Source organism: Crotalus tigris, unplaced genomic scaffold, assembly GCF_016545835.1.
Source record: "Crotalus tigris isolate CLP2741 ecotype Arizona unplaced genomic scaffold, ASM1654583v1 scf7180000018124.1459596, whole genome shotgun sequence".
In the NCBI taxonomy this organism is placed as follows: Eukaryota; Metazoa; Chordata; class Lepidosauria; order Squamata; family Viperidae; genus Crotalus; species Crotalus tigris.
The window spans coordinates 109,081-129,274 of record NW_024096836.1 but is presented as its reverse complement, the minus strand read 5'-3'; the positions used below and the strand labels follow the sequence as shown (position 1 = coordinate 129,274).

Below are 20,194 nucleotides of genomic sequence, written 5' to 3'. Positions count from 1 at the left end.
TTACTTTTGAACTTCCTACTTTGTTGGCTGATGGGGCCTCTAGTTCTTCAGAAATACCCTAAAGCAAGGGGTCTTCAAACTTGGCCCTTTTATGACATGTGGACCTCACATTTGAGACGATCTTTAAATCTAGCCTTCAGCATGAATTTCTTTGATTATTCATCCTATCCAAACCATAAATAGATTTTCTCTTTTCCAGAAAGAAAAACATTCTCTCCCTTTTCTGCACTGCTGTTTATTGTTTTGCTGTCTTTTCCCCCCCTATTGATGGGTGATAGCACAAAAAGCGGTCAAAAAAGTGGGGAAAGCATTTCAGTTTGTCAGTATCTGGGATGCTGTAAGGATGGGAACTGAAAGAGAAGTTCAGTTGGGTTTTTGGGATAGAAAAATCTCCATCAAAGAACCTAATGAGCTAAAAGAAGATAGGGAAAACATGACCTTTGCCTAAAGTGCAAAATGAATAGTTTATCAAACCATTTGCTAGCTTTGAGGCAGGTCTTTCCCTTCCCTTTTGCTTTGTTTCTGGTTCTTCCTTTTTGCAACCTTGTCAAATTTCTGGCAGACTTGGTGAGGAACACCCACAGCTTCAGGCCCTCCTTAGTTAGTTATCCATCAAGGCTGGTGATCTTTTCAGAAGTTTGTCTTTAGGCTGGATTCCCATTAAGTGGTTATGTCACACAAAGGGCAGCACTGTTTCAAAAGGCATTTGTTTGAGCCTTGGCAGCTTCTGAAGAAGCTTTTCCCAGAATTTGACAAGGCTGCCTTCCCTTTTTCCTGCTGCTAAAATAACTGCAGAATATAACTTATAGATTTCTTTTAAAGAAAAACATACATAAGATCAAATAAAAGGGAACTGAGCACTGGTGGACAACTCAGAATGTGGTAGGAGCTGGTTATATAGCCCCAATTAAAAATTGTGGTTCTGCTTTGACCAGATCAAGTAAAGACAAGCAAAGTTGCCCTTGATTGGTGTTTTTGCAGCTTCATATGTTGTATGAATCCAAGCCATTTGATTAAATGTACAGTGAGATCAACATCCTAAGCAGTTTCTTTCAGTTTCACAATTCTTTCAATATATTGTGCAATGAAAATGACTTAACCCCATAACTGAGTCAAGCAAGTTGTGCAAATACACAATTATGTGCCTATAGTTTAGCCATCATGTGCTATAGAGGAGAGGGTAAAGTCATTTTGAGGATAATGTGAAGCTGCTTTTAAAAAGCATACAGAAGATGTATCTGCAACATTCAGATCAAGGCTTATGGAAACCTATTATTCTTAATGTTGAGAGCAGTGGGCTGACACTCCGTTTTTTGAGGCTATTCCAGAATGTTTAAGTCCTTGAATGGTCTGCATTTTAATTTTTTGGGTGAAGTCTCATGCATTAAATTGTGGCACTGTTGTATTGCTCTGCTTCTCATTGAGTTATAAGGCTTTTTTTCTGATTCCTATCAGACTTGTTATTAGAAAATTTATTTTGGAAAAATAGTGCAGCAAAAGCACAAAGGTCCTTATCATACTAAACTTAATCTCCTTCTCAACAACTGAGTGAGGTTGCTTCTCTAGGAGATGCAGCCTCTCCCATGTATTAGTCTTCAATTCACTAATAATCATAGAATATCAATTTGCTAATGATAAAAGGAAGCGATTAAGTCAGAAGATCCAACTAGTTTAATGTTATGCAGTGCTTTGGATTTTGAAGGCAAAATGGTGGTTCAGAACAAGTGGGGCATAAATGCAGCTTCTGTATATACAGGGATTTGCGGTAGTTTTGCAAGAATTCAACCCTGCCTATAAAGGATCAAAATCTGGAGTTTTGACACTTTATATGTAAAGCATGTGCTCTGTAACCTGGTTGCATGGTTTAAGTCTTCCTTCCGAAATACATACTTCCTTTTCTTTGGTTGAATTGGCTGGAAAAAGTACTAGTTAAAAATTTCCAAAAGCATTTGTGAGATATCTCAATATTTATTTTGAAAATAATATGAGAAGTCTATTTGTTGATTGTATGGCCTCTTATTTCTATACTCTAACCATCCCCAAGTATGAAAGAGTCTTTTCCCTAGCCCGTTTCAATGTCTTTCCCTCAGCACTCCTTGATGGGCGATTCAAGAGTCTCCTGTTTAGTGACCGACTATGCCCCTGTGACAGGGCTGAAGTTGAAACTGTGGAGCATGTCTTATTATACTGCCCTATGTATAATACAGCCAGAATTAAATTATTGCCTCTCCTTGGAATTGATCCCTCTGGTTCTAATGTTAGTAATTTGATTTTACATTGTCTAGGGGATGGCTCCTCCTATATTAGAGGAGAACGTTGTAATTCCCTTTAGCCAAGGCTTCTGGTGTTAATTGTTTGTGATTATATTTTTCTTGTGTTTTCTTTTGTTGCACTCGCATTTTGGTCTGCGACTACAAAATTATATATATATGTTGATTGTTTAGGAATCTACCCTAAACTCTCATGAGTTTAGCCTCTTGCAACTGTTAAAAAATTGGTTTCTGCTATATTTTTATTTTCCTTATTATGATTTATGTTTTTATTCTAAGATTTGTGTTTTTATTCTAAGATTTGATCTATTAAAAATGGATAAAAAATGGAAAAATAAAATAATTCTTGAAAATCTTAACATTAGTAAAGGGAATAAGCAATGCTAGATGCTAACTTATTTATTTTGAAAATAATATTACAAGTCTGTTTGTTGATTGTTTAGGATTCTACCCTAAACGTATGAGGCATTTAACCTCTTGCAACTGTTGAAAATTGGTTTGTTATATTTTTATTTTGCTTGGATGATTTGTGTTTTTAATTGTACATAACAGCATATTCTAAGATTTGAGCCATTAAAAAATATTGTTGGATAGAAATGGAAAAATAAAAGAGTTCTTGAAAATCTTAACATTAGTAGAGGGAATAAGCAATGCTAGATGTTAACTTTACTCAAAAACAACTTATGTTTTATTTCTTTATTTAGGTTTTGTTTTGCCTTTGCATATCATTTCTTCCTCAGGAAATAGGTTAATGGAATGTACACTTAAATCAAGTGTCCTGCATTTTTGCAGAGGGAGGAGAAAAACTATGTTCAGAATTTATGAGAATCTTGCCCACAAATACAAATTGCAACCTGATCAAAGCTCGGCAAATGAACACTAATCCTGTTAGTTTACACCAAGAGTATCTCCCGCCTAAGAAGAAAGGAACTGATGAACTAGCAGAAACTGCAGCATTGACAGCAAGGAGGCTTAAAAGTCTTTTAGAGATTTCTAGGTGTTGTCATGTGTTGTCATGTGAGACCTCCAATGAGAATCCATCAATGAATACAGAATGTATTTTGTCTTTCATATTCCCTCATGGGTATTCCAGCGAAAGGATTCCCATGGCAAGTGTGGTTTATTTGGAGAACAGTAGTGTGGTATGGATCTAAGCATGGGTTATTTTTTCTTTTTTTTTTAAATAGTCACACTGACAAAGTTATAACTGAAGTACTCATATCAGATAATTGTTGTGCTTTATTGTACTTCTTTGAAACAAAAGTTTTCATTGCAATATGTCTGCATATTGCGTAACTGCAGACTAAACAACACTTAGAAGAACATCTCTCTCTTCAACTGAATTGGGTGTCTCCCTATTTGGCATTCAAAGGGAATATTCACAGAATCTTTGTGAAGAGGTAGACTGGTGCAGGAGTAGACCTTGTTTCTGAGAACGAACATCTGCAGATTTTTCCAAAGGAACATTAGAATCTGTTTTGAAATGAACCAGGTGAAGTTTTCTCAGAACCAGCCGACTTCAGACATAATTTTTGGACCATCAAGTTATCTCATTATGTTCAAGAGCAGCTATGAATTAGACATTCATACATTGGGAATGTTGGATAGTGTTCTTCTTACCCAAGTTATGATGTAGTGAGCACACAAACCTATATGAAGGACTCACAAAACCATTGTATTCACAAAATTTAACAGAATTAAATTTAAGTTTGTTGTCTACAGTTGTCCCCAATCAGGGATGCATGCATATGTACAGGTTATATATGCCATTACAGTTGAAGTCATTTTTGACCATCACAAACTTTAATCTGCTTTGTTTCAATTTGCCTGCATGGCTTTGTCCAGAAAGTTTTTCTGGTTTCTGGTCTTTGACTGTAATAAACTTACTTGACTATTCTGTATATTTTGGAAATATGTTGGTCTTTCAAACAGTTCATCAAAAAATGTTTACAAAGACTTATTTGGACTATTTAAAGTGGTGCTGTAAAAGCTGATATTTGCTTTGAAAAAAGCAGATAGCATAGCTATTATGACTGTTACAGTATTTACTGATATAATTATTTGCCTACTATCTCAAATGTGAATGTCTTGAACAGTATCTTGAATGAGCATGTTCAGATGATACAGGACTATCCACGTGGCATTTCGCATGGGAAGAGAAGGAATGGATTGGGAGCAATTATTAGATGAAGAGTTTCCAGGAGCGTAAATCCATCAACTATTGTAATAGAGGTAAAAGACAAGCATGCAATATGGGCTTTTATCATTTATATTGCATTTTCTTCTATTTTGGGTAAACCCTCAGAAGTATTTAAAACTCACTGCCTTTGTGCTTGCTGGACTAATAAAAGGCAGGCAGAACAGCACCAATTGTTTATTAATTTATTTATTCACAACATAATCCCATTTTCATTAAAAATAATCTGATAAAAGCTAAGGGAATTACTTTTTCCTAGCTTGCTTTCCTGGATTTTATGGCCAGAGATTTTTATTCTCTAAGTATCAGCTGCTGGAAAGTAAGCAAATGCTTGGCTTAAAGCCTTTAAGCAATCTGCCGAAGCTGGAAATTTTGAAAATCACACTGTAAGAAATGGGAAATGTTTGTATGTATGTATTTATATTTTATTTGTTTATATTTATTCAATTTGTATGACTGCTCATCTCAGCTAAATGACTCTGGGCGGCTCTCAACATATAAAAAATAATCAATAAAAACAAGTTAAAAACCAGTAGAGTATGCAAATACACAAAAATTATCCATGATCAATTTAAAAAACACAAAATATGATCAGCAGCAGAATGATCAGCTAGGACAGGCATCTTCAAACTAGGCAACTTTAAGACTTGTGGACTTCAACTCCCAGAATTCCTGAGGGCTGGCTGAGGAATTCTGGGAGTTGAAGTCCACAAGTCTTAAAGTTGCCAAGTTTGAAGACCCCTGAGCCAGGATCAGCTCAATGCAGCCATTGTAAGAGTTCCCCATCATTGCCAGACTTCCAAGCACAGTGGCACAGCCCTGTGCTGTTATTGCTTATGTATTACATTCCTAACAGTTGTGTTTACAAATGAAAGGATAAAGCTCTTTACACATTGTTTGTCTACATGAAGCTGAGAGATGGAAACTAGCTCCAGCAGCTACTAGCGGTTCCTGCCACCTTAATCTGATTAGAGGGGGAAAAAACCTTCTTGTGATACTATTGAAGAGAAAATTGTAACTGGTACATTTTAGTGCTAATTAAGGTGCCTGATTACTTATTGTACAGTGGTCGAGAATTCGTGCTGGGCTATCTGGAGTCCCATCAGAACCTAGGGAAATATCTAAGTAGCTAGAATTTTTTTCTGACTTGCCATTTATTGCATTTGAACAACTCAACTTTAGGTCAGTGTTTCTCAACTTTGGCAACTTTAAAATAGATGGATCAACTCCCAGAACTCTGGGAGTTGAAGTACACCCATCTTAAAGCTGCCAAGGTTGAGAAACATTGTGTAGATTATAGATACTGTTGAGATAGATAGGTAGATATAATGTGGAATAATGAACAATCACTAGAATAATCATGTGTCTGCATAATTACTGGAATAGTGCTGTGTTAGTAGTATGTGACTAACCTAATGCGCATTGCACTTGGATACAATGTATGTAGCAAACTCTCTCCATTGTATACCCATGAGAAACGAACCTAATGTATTACAATGTGTATTACAATGTGTATTCCTTTGTCCCTGAGAAAAGGAAAGTATAAAACTGAAGTCTGAACCTGCCCTCGGGGTTCAGAATTACTTGTTGCTATTGCTTCTGAACCTCTGCAATAAATCTCTCTGCTAAAACCCTCTGGAATTTGTAAGGAATTCGTTTTCCACAAGAGATAGGTAGGTAGGTAGGTAGGTAGGTAGGTAGGTAGGTAGGTAGGTAGGTAGGTAGGTAGGTAGGTAGATAGATAGATAGATAGATAGATAGCTAGATAGATAGATAGATAGATAGTTTTTGAAGCACAAAATCAGCTTTATTATTAAGTTGCAACACTGGTTTTATGAGAAAGTTCCTTTGGTATTTTTGTTGTTGTTAATTGCGAAGTCGTGTCCGACCCATTGCGACCCCATGGACAACGTTCCTCCAGGTCTTCCTGTCCTCTACCATCTTCTGGAGTCCATTTAAGTTCACACCTACTGCTTTAGTGACTCCATCCAGCCATCTCATTCTCTGTCGTCCCCTTCTTCTATTGCCCTCCATCTTTCCAAGCATTAGGCCCTTCTCCAGTGAGTCCTTCCTTCTCATTAGATGGCCAAAGTATTTGAGTTTCAACTTCAGGATCTGGCCTTCTAAAGAGCAGTCGGGGTTGATCTCTTCTAGGACTGATCGGTTTGAATGCCTTGCAGTCCAAGGGACTCGCAGGAGTCTTCTCCAGCACCATAGTTCAAAGGTTGTCATCGTTACGCTGTGCTAATTGTTGGGTGCTTTTATATTTTGTTATAGTTACACTTCGTCTTTAAAAATGTTTATTTAGTTTCTCTCTGGATAACTTCTTTCTTTTTTATGGTGTTCACTACTGTCAGAGATGCCATCTAAATCAGACACTGGATCACAGAGTTATCTTCTCTTTTGTTTTAATGGGCACACAGTATGATATTCCGCATTTGCTAAGCATGGTGTTTGTGCTTTCAGTTTGTCATGTGCAGCTTAGGTATCTGGTTACTGAGGATGGAAACAAACAAAATGCACTTAAGGAATATGTTCTGTTGTCTTGCAAATGACATTTTAGTTTCTTAATGTGTCCTTTATTTATACCAGATCTGAGACAATTAATTACCCAGCATTTCTTATTTTCTGTTCATTTTGTTAGGCACTCAATATGCAAATTAAACACTTATTAATCTGTTAAATATGTTTTACCCATTGTTTATCATCAGTCACTTTGGCTCTGTTCCCACATTACGAACAACCCTCCCTATTCCTAGACATTTGGACCTTTTTAAGTATAAACTTTGCAGAGCCTCTCTATGACTTCAATTTAATCACAGATGACAGAAGGGACAGTTAATCCTTCAGAAAGTAGCTCACACAATATGGGGAAAGTAAATTAGCTGGAGTATATTTCTTTTGGCCCAAATGAAATGGCATCTGCTTGAGGCTAATTCTGATATTCTCTAGGTTAATGGGATTAACTTAGTTTTGGAGTTTGCATAAGGTGCTTATCTCCTTTCCCTTATAACTCAGTTAAATATGTTGTGAGAAAAGGCCGTTCTGTAAAATCTCTATTCTCAGCCTAAGCATGGCAGGGGAATTCTGGGAGTTGAAGTCCATGCATCTTAAAAGTTGCTGAGATTGAGAAACACTGAGCTGGATTCTAATTCTAATTGGCTGCATTTTTTGTGCATATGGAAATTCTTCTTTTCCATGGAGGAGCATTGTGTCAGGTGAGCTTTTCATTAATTTTCCCATCAAGTGGTATGGACAAAAGACACAGCTTTTGTGTTTACCAGATTTGGGGGGGGGGGGAAAGGACACAATACATATTGTATTTGAAAGGATGGTTATGACCAATACTGGGCTGAGATACTGGTGAATAAAGTATGAAACTTTTTATCTTGTATCCTCCACCTATATAACTAGATAGGTCTTTTCATTAATTACATTACAATCATGAGGCATGTTATTTATATCACACTTCCAATTTTGCTATTAGGATGGAACACTTTTTTTGCCAGAAGTCACAAATTATGAGAAAAAAAAGCCTTCTTTTCTTGATTTGACTACATAGATGACAAAACTTCTCATTGTAATTCCTTACAGTTTTTGCACATCCAATTATAGCAGTAAATTTAGGTGACAATACATAGTCTCTTAAGTGTCTTCCTATTTTGGCTGTCAAGCAGGGTAATTGTGTAATTGTGGACTAAATTCCCTTGGGGAAGAATTTAATTTGGGGTATTCATTAATCAAACTTTTGACAAAGTTGAATCTTCTTCTCCCCGCAGTGAAAAGCTGAACTAAACGTAACATCCTCTCATTATTAAGAATAACTGTGGGGTGGTCAGAATTCAATAAAGGCTGCTCCAGGATAAACAGTTACTCTTCCTTTTATTCTTCCGATCCCAGTCAGCTCTCCCTTTGTGCCAGATATTTATTTAAACAGCCTGAGGCATAAAAAGACCTTGGAAACAAGGGGAGCAGAAAACAAGGAAGCCTTTAATTGTCTGGTAGTGATAGAATGTGGGAATGTCAAAAAAAAACCATCTATGGGAGAAGTAGATTCTGATAGTTTCTTCCCATGTTCTACAGTAATTCTGTCATGCTAAATATTGTAGCATTTGTGCATTTCTACATCAGCATGATGTATGTTGGGAAATGTAGTTTATTAAATGTAGCTTTGGAAAGTATCTTAGAGTACCATCTCACAATATTTTTTATTGAAAATGCAGTTAGTGCGTTTTTAATACAAGTACACTTATCTGTATTTTTTTCAAAGAAAACTGAAACTCTTTGATGTAATCTTTTGAATATTTTTGCCATGTGTTCTTACTTGCTGCCTGAAACTTAATCATAATTATTTGTTTTAGCCCACCCTTAGGAAAATATATATATCTAGGGTAAATAAGTGAGGTACTTTGTCAACACAGAGATTGACGCAGCAGTAAAATCTCATCACCATTATTTAATTAGTGAAAATTAAATTTTGTGCATGTATTGATGTACAGGAAATGCAAGGTGTTATTGTAACATTAAATCTTTTGCCTAAATTGGGTCAGATTAGAAGTAATGGGTGAGGGATAATGGATTTTCAGAGCAGATAATGCCATTGATGTGATACCCAATAATAGTAATAATGTACTTTTCTATTCCAATATTTGAAGATTCTTGATGTATGGATTACTAACAATATCTGCTAGTCAGATGAAGACTTTTGACTAAGGAATCACAATTAGAATAACTTTTCTTATGATCCTAGTCCAGTGGTAGGCAACCTTGGCTCTTTTATGACTCGTGGACTTCAACTCCCAGAATTCCTGAGGTCCACGAGTCATAAAAGAGCCAAGCTTGCCTTAACAGCACGATCATGAGCGGTGATCCCTGCATCACCAAGCCCGGCCAGCCGCAGATCTGGAAGCAAAGCTGTGCCGACCATCCTCGTGCTGGTGGGGGCAGTGGCGGGGGAAGGTGAGCTGTGGCACACGCCCTCCCCTCCCAGAGGCGCACGCGGGACAATGTGTGGCAGCAGCGGCAAAGGGTGCCTGCATGCCAGATCCTGCCTTCTCCAGCATGAGGATGGATAATCTACAGAGTGGGTTTCCTGAAGTCCCTTCTACCCAATAGACTAAGACTGAGAGTTAGCCATTCCTCTTGCCGGGTCATGCTGTCCCATTTCCGACTTAGTCTTATACCCAGCAAGACATGGTGGTTCCTCTCAGCTAGTCAGGTTGTATTTTTCCCTGTATTATCTATCCATGGATTATCCTTCCTCTTCTGTAGAACCTTTTTAGTTTATTTCCTTTTGCAAGCCTCAGTGCAAACCTCTGTTTTTTTGCCCTTTCCTCCCCTCCATCCCCCTTGTCTCTTTGGCTGCTCAAGCCACGAGGCTCTGTGTATTTAACAGCCAGCCGAGCCCCGACGCTGCCGATCGTTCCAGCTGATCGGCGGAGCTCCGCGGAGGCTGCAAACACTGGCAGATCGGCTGGGCTTCGACTCAACGATCTCTGCAATCAGCGGATCGCTGCACTGCTTCCGGACGCCATTTTAGTTGACTGTTTCAAAGGAGCTGTTTAGGCAGTGGGAAGTGCCTTTTCTCCTGCCTTTACTTTTGGGGAGAAAAAAGGGGGGGACTGAGGGAGTTTTTCAGGCGGTTAATTAGGATTATTTAACAGAGCAAATTTGTCCTGCCTCAGTCTGGAGTCCTCTGGCCTCCAGGCCTCTCCGCGTGCTCGGAGCCACCATTTTGGATTGCTTGGGACTTGTTACAGAGCCCTCAGCGTTCTTCCACAGAGTTTTCTGACTACAAGGGGAGTGTCAGTAAAGAGATTCCCTCGTCTTCTTCTCTAGTGTGGTTTCCCTGGTCAGTCTCCTCGCACGTGGGCAACAGCCATTTGGTGCAGTCATCATCAGTGTCCCACCTCACACGTGGTTGGCTGTCATTTTGTGTGACCCTATCCTGCTTATTGGTGGCCTGTTACTTCTGCAATTTGGATCCAGGCACATCCACTTGACCTTGCCGTAGGCAAATCCTCTTGATATTGCCTCTGGCGATACACTGTTGCACCTGGGAATTTTCTTTGGGCTGTTTCTCCTAAGAGCCTTATCTTACAACTTCTGCTTCACTCATTGCTGGCCTCCTACTATACTGTGATTCACAGTTACCCCCGCAGGAGCTTATACTGGTTTTATCAGTATTGTATAATTTCTTTACTTCAGGCCCTAGCTCCATTTCCAAGAGCCCATACTGGTTTTATCAGTTCCAGCAGTCATCACTTTGGGCCTTAGCTCCTATTCTTATTGAGACCCATTCTCAGACTTGTGCTGAAGGGCCTCCAATGTGATGGCAGAAGACAAACAGCCCGAGGTTGTCTTGGCACCCACCAGCCCCCCAAGTAAAAGGAGGCGGAAATCTTCAAAATTGGAGGCAGCAGGGAAGCTGAAGGCAAAAACAAAGACTCTATCTGGCAAGGCTCCGTCCAAGGCTGCAGAAAAGGAGGCTGCCAGGAGACATCAGGCCTTAGAGAGGCAAATTTCTAAAGCCCAAAAAATGACTCCAAAAGAGATTAATCCTACTGCTACCTCCGAGAGTTCTCTATTTGGGCCTCAAATAACAACTTCAGCTCAAGTCCACAGGCCTTTGTCCCCGGACACTAGGTCCCAACAGAGGTCCATCAGCCCCATGGTCCCAAATCCAAATCCTAACTGGGTGGCCCCCCCCACCTGATCCTCAACCAGGACCCTCAGCCACATTCACTCCAACTGCTGCTGGTCTCTGTCCTGAGGTTCCTCAAGCTCTTGGACCGGAACAGCTACAATCTATGCTTACTCAGGTTTTGGAAAGTATTGCCTCACTTCAGAGGCCCCAACCTTCGACCTCTTCTCAGCGCCATTCTGAACCCCCAGATTACGCCTATTCCATTCCCTCTGATCAATCTTCTCATGAGGGAGGCTCATATTCTGATGTGGAGGAATCAAGGGAGCCTCCCTTGTCAGAAGATGAGGATTCACATCAGGAACCCTCTCCCTTTGTAGGTCTATTTGATCCCACCCTGTTCAAATCTATTCTGTCCAAGGCCACAACTGCGTCCCAGATTGTGCCCGAGCAGGAACCATAACCCACTCCTTCCACCAGTCAGTCACCAAATCCATTGTTTTCTGAACCCACGGTGACCCAACGGCACATACCGTGCCCTCCCTTCTTTGTTAATACAGTAAAGAAACAATGGGTGAACGTTGGTGCCTCTCCTGCTCCAGGCACCTCTGATAAAAAGCTCTTCTATGTTGCTCCATCCTTAACCAACCTCCTGGAGGTTCCGACTGTTGACACATCTCTGACTCCCATTTTTTCTCCTTCCACCAGTCCTGGGGATATGGCAGACGCATTAAAAGCAGATGACAGAAAGTCTGAGTTTTCTTTACGCAGAGCACACCAGGCTTCCAGCTGGGCAGTGAAGGCCTCCACATCAGCTTCCTTCTTTTCAAGGTCTTCCATCATTTGGCTTCGAGAGCTTCAGGCCATGATTCCGCAAGATCAGGTGCACGCCCATCAAACATTGGATAAGTTGTTGACGACGGCTGAATACACGGACGATGTCACACTACATGCTGCCAGATTTTCAGCCAGGGCAATCGCCGCTAATGTTTCTACTTGACGATTGCTGTGGCTGAAACAATGGCGGGTGGATTTAAAATCCAAATGGCGCTTGGCCACCGCTCCATATTCCTGTGGTCAATTGTTCAAAGAAGCTCTTGATCCTTATTTGGTGGAAAACAAGGATAAGGAGAAGGTGTTAGCCCACGAAGCCAGGCGGGCGGACCGCAAATCTACTCCGTTTTATCACAAACAGACTTTTCGCAACACTCTCAGCTCAGATTGGTCCCAGCCAACACATTTGTTCCCTCCCAGAACAGACCATCAATCGGACCTCTTTGGTCCCAAACCCAGGCAACAACCTCAGTCTAAACAGCCCTTTCGAGGCACGGAGGGCCGTCCCTTCAGGAGAAACAAGTGACTCCAGGGAGGGACTCCTCATAGGTGGCAGGCTTTCCCTGTTTTCCCACAGTTGAGAAAGCATTACCACCGACGTTTGGGTTCTGTCCACAGTAGCAAGCGGCCTGGCTCTGGAATTTCTCTCTAGGCCAGCAGATCGATTCATTCAGTGTCCAACTCCATTGAACCCATCCAAAAAGATCCTCATAAAGGAGGCCATTTCTCATCTTATAAAGGTCGTGGAACCAGTCCCGTCCGATCACAGCGAACAAGGTTTTTATTCAATACTTTTTGTAGTACTGAAGGCCTCGGGAGGATGGAGGGCCATTCTCGATCTGAAAAGGTTGAATTCTTACCTGGTATACAGAAAATTCAAGATGCGAACTTTTCAGTCCATTTTGGCCAGTATAAGGAGGAACAACCTCCTAATGTCGATCGACCTCACGGAGGCATACCTGCATATTCCAATTCTTCTGCAACATCGCAGGTTTCTCAGATTCTGTTACAGATCCTGTCACTATCAATACAGAGCACTTCCCTTCAGCCTGTCATCCGCTTCAAGGGTATTCACAAAAATCCTGTTGGTTCTAGCCTCTCACCTGCGCATGGTCCCCATTCAGATTCAGTGCTACCTGGACGACATCCTTATTCAATCGGTGTCAGTTCAGGCAGCAAGGTCAGACATAGCCCTGACCATCGAGGTGCTCCAGAATCACAGGTTTTCGGTGAATTTCCTCAAGAGCCAGTTGGTTCCATCCACGCGGCTTCTGCATCTGGGAGCAGTGATAGATACAACACGATGCATAGTCTACCTGTCACCAGACTGCCAGGTCAGTCTCTGTGCCCTGGTACATCAAGTACAACACACCAGGGTTATCCCTCTCATTACTCTGTCCCTACTCTTAGGCAAGATGATCTCTTGCATTTCCATAGTATCTTGGGCCAGACTACATTCAAGGACCCTGCAGTGGTTCCTCCTTTCCTTTCAAAGGCAAAAGCTCACCTCCTCCAACAGGCCAGTGAGTGTGACACTTCCAGTATCGAAATCGCTCCGATGGTGGATGTCTCAGGCTCTAGCCAGGGGCTCCAGGTTCAAGGAACCGTCATGGATTGTTCTCACTACTGACACCAGTCTCTTTGGCTGGGGAGCTCATCTCCAGTCCCAGATGGCTCAGGGTTGCTGGTCCAGGGGGGATTTGGAGCACAATATAAACTGGCTGGAGCTCAGAGCCATACACCTGTTATTGCATCATTTCAGTCTCAGGGTGAGGGATTCTCACAGACAACATAGTGGCCAAATGTCACGTAAACCGTTAGGGGGGCACCCGGTCCCAGTTGCTGATGATGGAGGCCAGACTGCTATGTTCATGGGCAGAGAGCCATCTCTCCTCTATCAAGGCGGATCACATTTCGGGGGCAATAAATGAACAGGTGGATGCCCTCAGTAGAGCAACGGTAGACCACTCCGAGTGACGTCTGGACCCAGTGCTATTTGTGGAGATAACGAGCAGGTTCGGTCAGCCAGCTCTGGATCTATTCGCTTCAGCAGCGAATTTGCAACTACCAAGATTCTTCTCCCGTTTTCCATCACCGTGGACAGAGGGAGTGGACGCTCTGAGCATTCCGTGGCCCCAGGCACTACTGTATGCTTTTCCAACTCTGCCTCTCTTGCCCGTGGTTATCCGCAAGATCCTGTGGGAGAGGGCAGAGGTCATTTTCATAGCTCTGCATTGGCCGAGACGCCCATGGTTTGCTGACCTCATGAGTCTGTCTGTCTTGATGCCATGGAGGATACCTCCGGACTGCATAGCACTCAGTCAGGGAGCGCTTCAACACCCCGAGCCTCAATGGCTCCAACTAACCATATGGCACTTGAGCGGCGACGTCTGATGCAGGAAGCTTACCCTACAAGGGTTATCAATATGATCCAGGCTTCAAGACGTCTGTCGACCAATAGAATTTATGACTCCACTTGGAGGAACTTCTTTACTTGGGCTTCCAAACATCATATTGATATGTCATCCCTCACAGTGCCATGGATTTGGAGTATCTATTGGACGGGATCGACATGGGTCTCTCCCCAAGCACCATCAAGAGGCAGGTTGCGGCCCTCACCACGGTGCTATCATGTGAAGACTCTTCCTCTCAAGCTCATCACCTGATGATCCGTTCCTTCATAAAAGGGGTAGTCAACACTAATCCTCCCACTATTCATAGGTATCCCTCCTGGGATCTTTCGTACGTGCTTCAAGCCCTTACCGGGTCGCCGTTTGAGTCCCTTATGACTTGTGGCCTGAGTCTTTTGTCCATGAGGTAGCCTTTCTGGTGGCTGTGACTTTCGCCAGATGCATATCCGAACTGGCAGCGCTCTCTGTCAGGGAAGATCTATGCGTTTTTAGTTCGGATTGTGTGACCTTCTGGCTAGATCCAACATTCATCCCCAAGGTGAACACCTTGTTTCATCATTCCCAGGAGGTTGTGTTGCCGAGTTTCTGTCCTCGGCCGTCTCATGACCTGGAATGCAAGTGGCACACCTTAGATGTGCACAGAGCGTTACACATTTATATTAGAAGGACCGCAGCCTTTCGTAAGTTGGAGGCGCTTTTCATTTCCTTGCATCCTTCTTCTATGGGATGAAAAGTCTCGTCGTCCACCATTGGCAGGTGGATCAAGGCCTGTATTGCCAAGGCATACCATTCTCAGTCCTTGCCCATTCCTTCACGTATCACTGCTCATTCCACCCGCAGTGCTGCAACTTCTGTGGCCTGGGCCACTCAAGCACCTATTGGGGAGATTTGTAGAGCAGCGACCTGGTCGTCGCCCTCCCCATTTATATGTCACTGCAAGATCAATAAGTTTGCGTCTGCTGATGCTTCTTTTGGCCGTAGGGCATTGCAAAGAGTTGTGTTGTCTGCAGAATCACATGCCCTGACTGTTCCCCCCCCTTAGGGACAGATGGGCTTTGGTATGTCCCAATCTGTGGATTATCCATCCTCATGCTGGAGAAGGGGCGTTGTCTTACCTGAACACCTTTTCTCAACATGATGATGGATAATTCACTCCCACCGTTTAGTGACTGTCAGGTCCTGTGATAGGAGTCAGGGAACCAATGCGTCTGACTTTGTCTGCTGCTTCGCCTTCGTCGGAACTGGGACAGCATGAACCGGCAAGAGGCGTGGCTAACTCTCAGACTTAGTCTATTGGGTAGAAGGGACTTCAGGAAACCCAATCCATGGATTATCCATCATCATGCTGAGAAAAGGCGTTCAGGTAAGACAATGCCCCTTCCCCCGCCGCCGCCACCAGCGCGAGGATGGTCGGCAGAGCTTCGCTTCCGGATCTGCTGCCTGACACTATCGATCTCCACACACAGAGGCCAGCGAGCGCATGGGGGCCAAAGGTGTCTGTCAGCAGCCACAGCATGCTGGCAGTCCTGCATAATGGCGGACTGGCCACAGAGCCCCATCAGTGTGGGCAGAAATCACTCTGGGAGGGCTGGAAGGAATAGCCAGCCTGGGCGCATCCACTCGACGGATTTGATGGGGGTGGCTTCTGCTGCTACTCTGACCGGTCAGCCCTGCAGGGAAGCAGAAGGGGCAGCTGATGCATGAATCCGCTGCCTTGTCGGGCTGCTAATGAGCAGCTGAGGTGACTCCAGACCCCTTCCGGCTAACCCGGAGTGATTTCCGCCTGCACCGAGGGGCTCTGTGGCCAATCCACCATTATGCATGACAGCCAGCATGCTGTGGCTGCTGACAGACACCGTTGGCCCCCATGCGCTCGCTGGCCTCTGTGTGTGTGGGGGCTGATGGTGTCAGGCAGCAGCTGCTCCAGTCCCTACCTTGCCTTGCCTTGCCCCATGGCAATTGGCACACCTGCCCTGCCTCTCCTCACCCCACAGGACGAGCCTCCAGTCCACCGTCCCACCTGCCAGAGACCCCCTGGATCTCCTCCAACCCTGCCCGGCCCCCTCAAGCGTCCCTCCCACAAGCATCATCGTGGCCACACCCACCGTGGCCACGCCCACCCAGTCAGCTGTGACCATCGAGGCCACATCCACCCAGTCGGCCACACGCACCCGGCACCCAGCGATAAATAAATGGGTTTTGGATTGCGGTTTGGGCACTCGGTCTCTAAAAGGTTCGCCACCACTGCCTTAAAAGATAATGATGATTTTATTTTGCAAAATCTTTTTCCTATGAAATCCTCATCTTTTAAGAAGAAGTCATTGAGCACTTCCTTGTTACCTGCAGTTCCTCACTTGGTCCTGGGGCTCTGCAAAGCATTTAAAATGTTTTGGTTAAAATTGGACATCTCTTCTCAAAGCATTGAGGCAGTTGCATCTTCCAGGAAGCTCAGCAAAGTTAGTCCAAATTGTTTCTCCAGATTGTCTTTGTATGTACCTCTCTGAACTTCTGGGACATTCTCCCTAAGTGTACAGACAAAGCTACCTTTGGGGCTGATGGCGAAGCTAAGCAGCTGCACATATAAATGCTTGTGAAGATTTAACGGAGAAAGTTTGTGAGGTAGCTATATCAAGCTTGCCAGAAAAACGTGCCACAAAACCCAGTTCCCTCACCTCTTCTAGGAAGTGGACTTGATTTGAGCCAGGGCACTTTGAATCCTGATAACTTACAGCAGAGGACCCCAACCTTTTGGGCACAGGGACCGGTTAAGTGGAGAGAGGTTTTTCCGTGGACCGGAGGAGGCGTGGTTTTGTATGCTGCCTACATCCTGTGGATGGGGCTTTCCTTGTTTGTGCAGACCAGTTGCTGGCATGCCACGGCCCGGTTCTGGTCCACGGATCAAGGGTTGGTGACCCCTGACTTACAGGATTCAATAGTGAGATTACTTTTCCCTTCCCGCAGTAAAGATGCAATGATTTTCAGGGGAACACATATAACACTCATCTCTTTCACTTCTAAGTCAGCTTTTCCTTTCATCGCAAACTTGACTTTGTGACCCGTGTAACTAACTGTCTTTCCAATTATCTGCACGATGAAGGGCATAAGTGTTTCCTAGAGAGGGCAAATAGCCAAAGATTTTTTCTTTTACTTTCTCTTTAAACTCCAACTGAATTCAAAGCAGATGCAACCACAAGCAACCAGTTAATCTGCTCCAAAGTATGGAAACAGGAGGAAAGGGGTTCATTTAGCAGTGCTGCTACTGCTCAGCAGCTGATCTTTGTTTGCTGAGTTCATAAATTGTTATAAACCCTAGGATATTTAAGCCTTTTTTTAAATATGCCATCATTGGTTGGATTTGCAAAAATCATAATTTATAGCTTACAAAGTCATATAGTAGAGTTCATAAAATATATTAAGCTATAGTAAAACAAAGCACATCACAACCATGTTGTATGAAATAGACAGCTTTCTGTGGTTTACTTGTTGAAAGAAGAAAATGAAGATTTAGATTTATGAGGGTGGAGGTTCGTTCTCCGAGCTTGTGGGTGGGTTTCTGAGTGTTTTGTTACCAGGCTAGGTAACACCTTCAGTGGAATTTAGGGGATGTCAGTGTTCTTCTGTTTAAAAAGGCTTCAGGTGTGGTTAGTAGATCTTTTGATTTAGATTTATACTCTGCTTGATTATTGCAATGGTGGGATTTAGCCAGTTCACACCAGTTCAGCAGAATCGGTAGCTAATTTTTTGTTGTCCGGGCCCAAAATGGCCTTCTGGAAGCGGCATCCACATAGAGAACCAGTTGTTCACATATTTGAATCCCACCATTGTATTACTGTATTAGTAGATACTACTAGCTTCTTATTTGGAATTGCACATCTACTTGTCATTCCAGTGCATAGAATATAGAAGATAAAATAACAGAGTTGGAAGGGATCTTGGAGCTCATCTAATCCAACCCCCTGTATGAGCAGGAGAATCTATACCATTTCAGACAAGTGGCTGTTCAGTCTCTTCTTCAAAACCTCCAGTGATGGGGCATCCACAACTTGTGAAGCCATTCCACTGATTGATTGTAATCGCTGTTAAGAAATTTCTCCTTAGTTCTAGGTTGCTTCTTTCCTTGGTTAGTTTCCATCAATTTGTTCTTGTCTTGCCTTCTATTGCTTTGGAAAATAATTTGCCCCTTTCATCTTTGTGACAGCCCCTCAGATACTGAAACACTGCTATCATATCTCCCCTAGTCCTTCTTTTCACTAGACTAGACATACCCAATTCCTCCAGCCGTTCTTCATATGTCTTAGTCTCCAGACCCTAATCATTTTATTGCTCTTTTCTGCACTCTTTCCAGAGTCTCAACATCTTTTTTATATCATGGTGACCAAAGCTGGATGCAGTATTCCAAGTGTGGCCATACTAAGGCTTTGTAAAGTGGTATTAACACTTCATGTGATATTGGTTCTATTCTAATGAAGCCTGGAATTGCACTGGCTTTTTTGGCTGCTGCCATACACTATTGGCTCATATTTAAGTAATTGTCCACAGACGCCAAGATCCCTCTCACCTGTACTATACCAGCACAGCTGTTTTTTCTTGCCTAAGTGTAAAACCTTACTTTTATCTACATTGAATTTCATTTTAGAATAGAATAGAGCTGGAAGGGACATTGGAGGTCTTCTAGTCCAGCCCTCTGCTCAAGCAGGAGAGCCTATACCATCTCAGACAAGTGACTATCTAGCCTCTGGAGGCAAGCTGTTCCACTGGCTAATTGCCCTCAATGTCAGGAAGTTTCTCCTTAATTCCAAGTTGCTTCTGTCTTTGATCAGTTTCCAACCATGGTTTCTTGTCCTGCCCTCTGGTGGTTTGGTGAATAACTTGACCCCCTCTTCTTTGTGGCAGCCCCTCAAATACTGGAATACTGCTATCATGTCACCCCTATTTCTTCTTTTCTTTAGACTAGTCAAACCCAAGTCCTGCAGCCATTCTTCATATGTTTTGGTCTCCATGCCTTTGATCATCTTAGTTGCTCTTCTTTAAACTCTCAGCATATTTTTTGTGATATGGTGACCAAAATTGGCTGCAGTATTCCAGGGGTGGTCTTACTAGGGTTTTATAAAGCGGTACTAATACTTCGTGTGATCTTGATTCTATGCCTCTGTTTATACAACCAGGATTGTATTAGGTTTTTTGGCTGCTGCTGCACAATGCTGGCTCATGGTTAAGTGTTCAAGTCCGTTGAGATCCATTTAGATCTTGAGCCTATCTTCTGGGCTTGTCTATCTTCTGGGCCTACCTTCTGCAATTGATAAAGAAATGGCAATTAGGCATTCTGCTTGTTTTTCCATATAGATTTCCTAGTTCAGGAAATATGGACTGTTTTTGCATTTCTGGATTTCCAGAAATTACATTTGCAATTCACTAAAAATGGTTGTTGCATCTTCATGCTTTAGTTAAGTGAAGACAATGAATAGAAATTAGAGTTCTTGGTAACTCCTTTGCAACTTTGGAATATATTGGAAAACCTTGATTTTGACAAATTTTATTTGTTTATTTATTTATTAAACCTATCTACTGCCCATCTCTATCCTAATTTTTCTGGAACAATTTTATGTTAAGGCCCCATGTTAATTCTTTATACTGTACTCTGCAAATGTAGGATATTTAAGTTAGTATGCTTATTTGATGGTTACTAGACTTGCCTTTGCTTGTAAAATCAAATTCATGTCTAATTCTATTAGTTACGTTCTGCACACAGAGGGAAGAGAAATTTGTGTACTGAGCTAGTGGATGGCATATTTGTGCACCAAGAAAAACTATGTATATGTTGCGCAAGTAGTCACACCAG

The 20,194-nt window shown here is 42.6% G+C and overlaps 1 protein-coding gene across 4 annotated transcripts in view; it reads left to right on the top strand.

Moving 5' to 3' along the window:
- Positions 1–20,194, top strand: part of ADAMTS14 (ADAM metallopeptidase with thrombospondin type 1 motif 14) — a 78,502-nt gene that overhangs the window by 15,749 nt on the left and 42,559 nt on the right. The gene's annotated exons all lie outside the window — the stretch shown is intronic.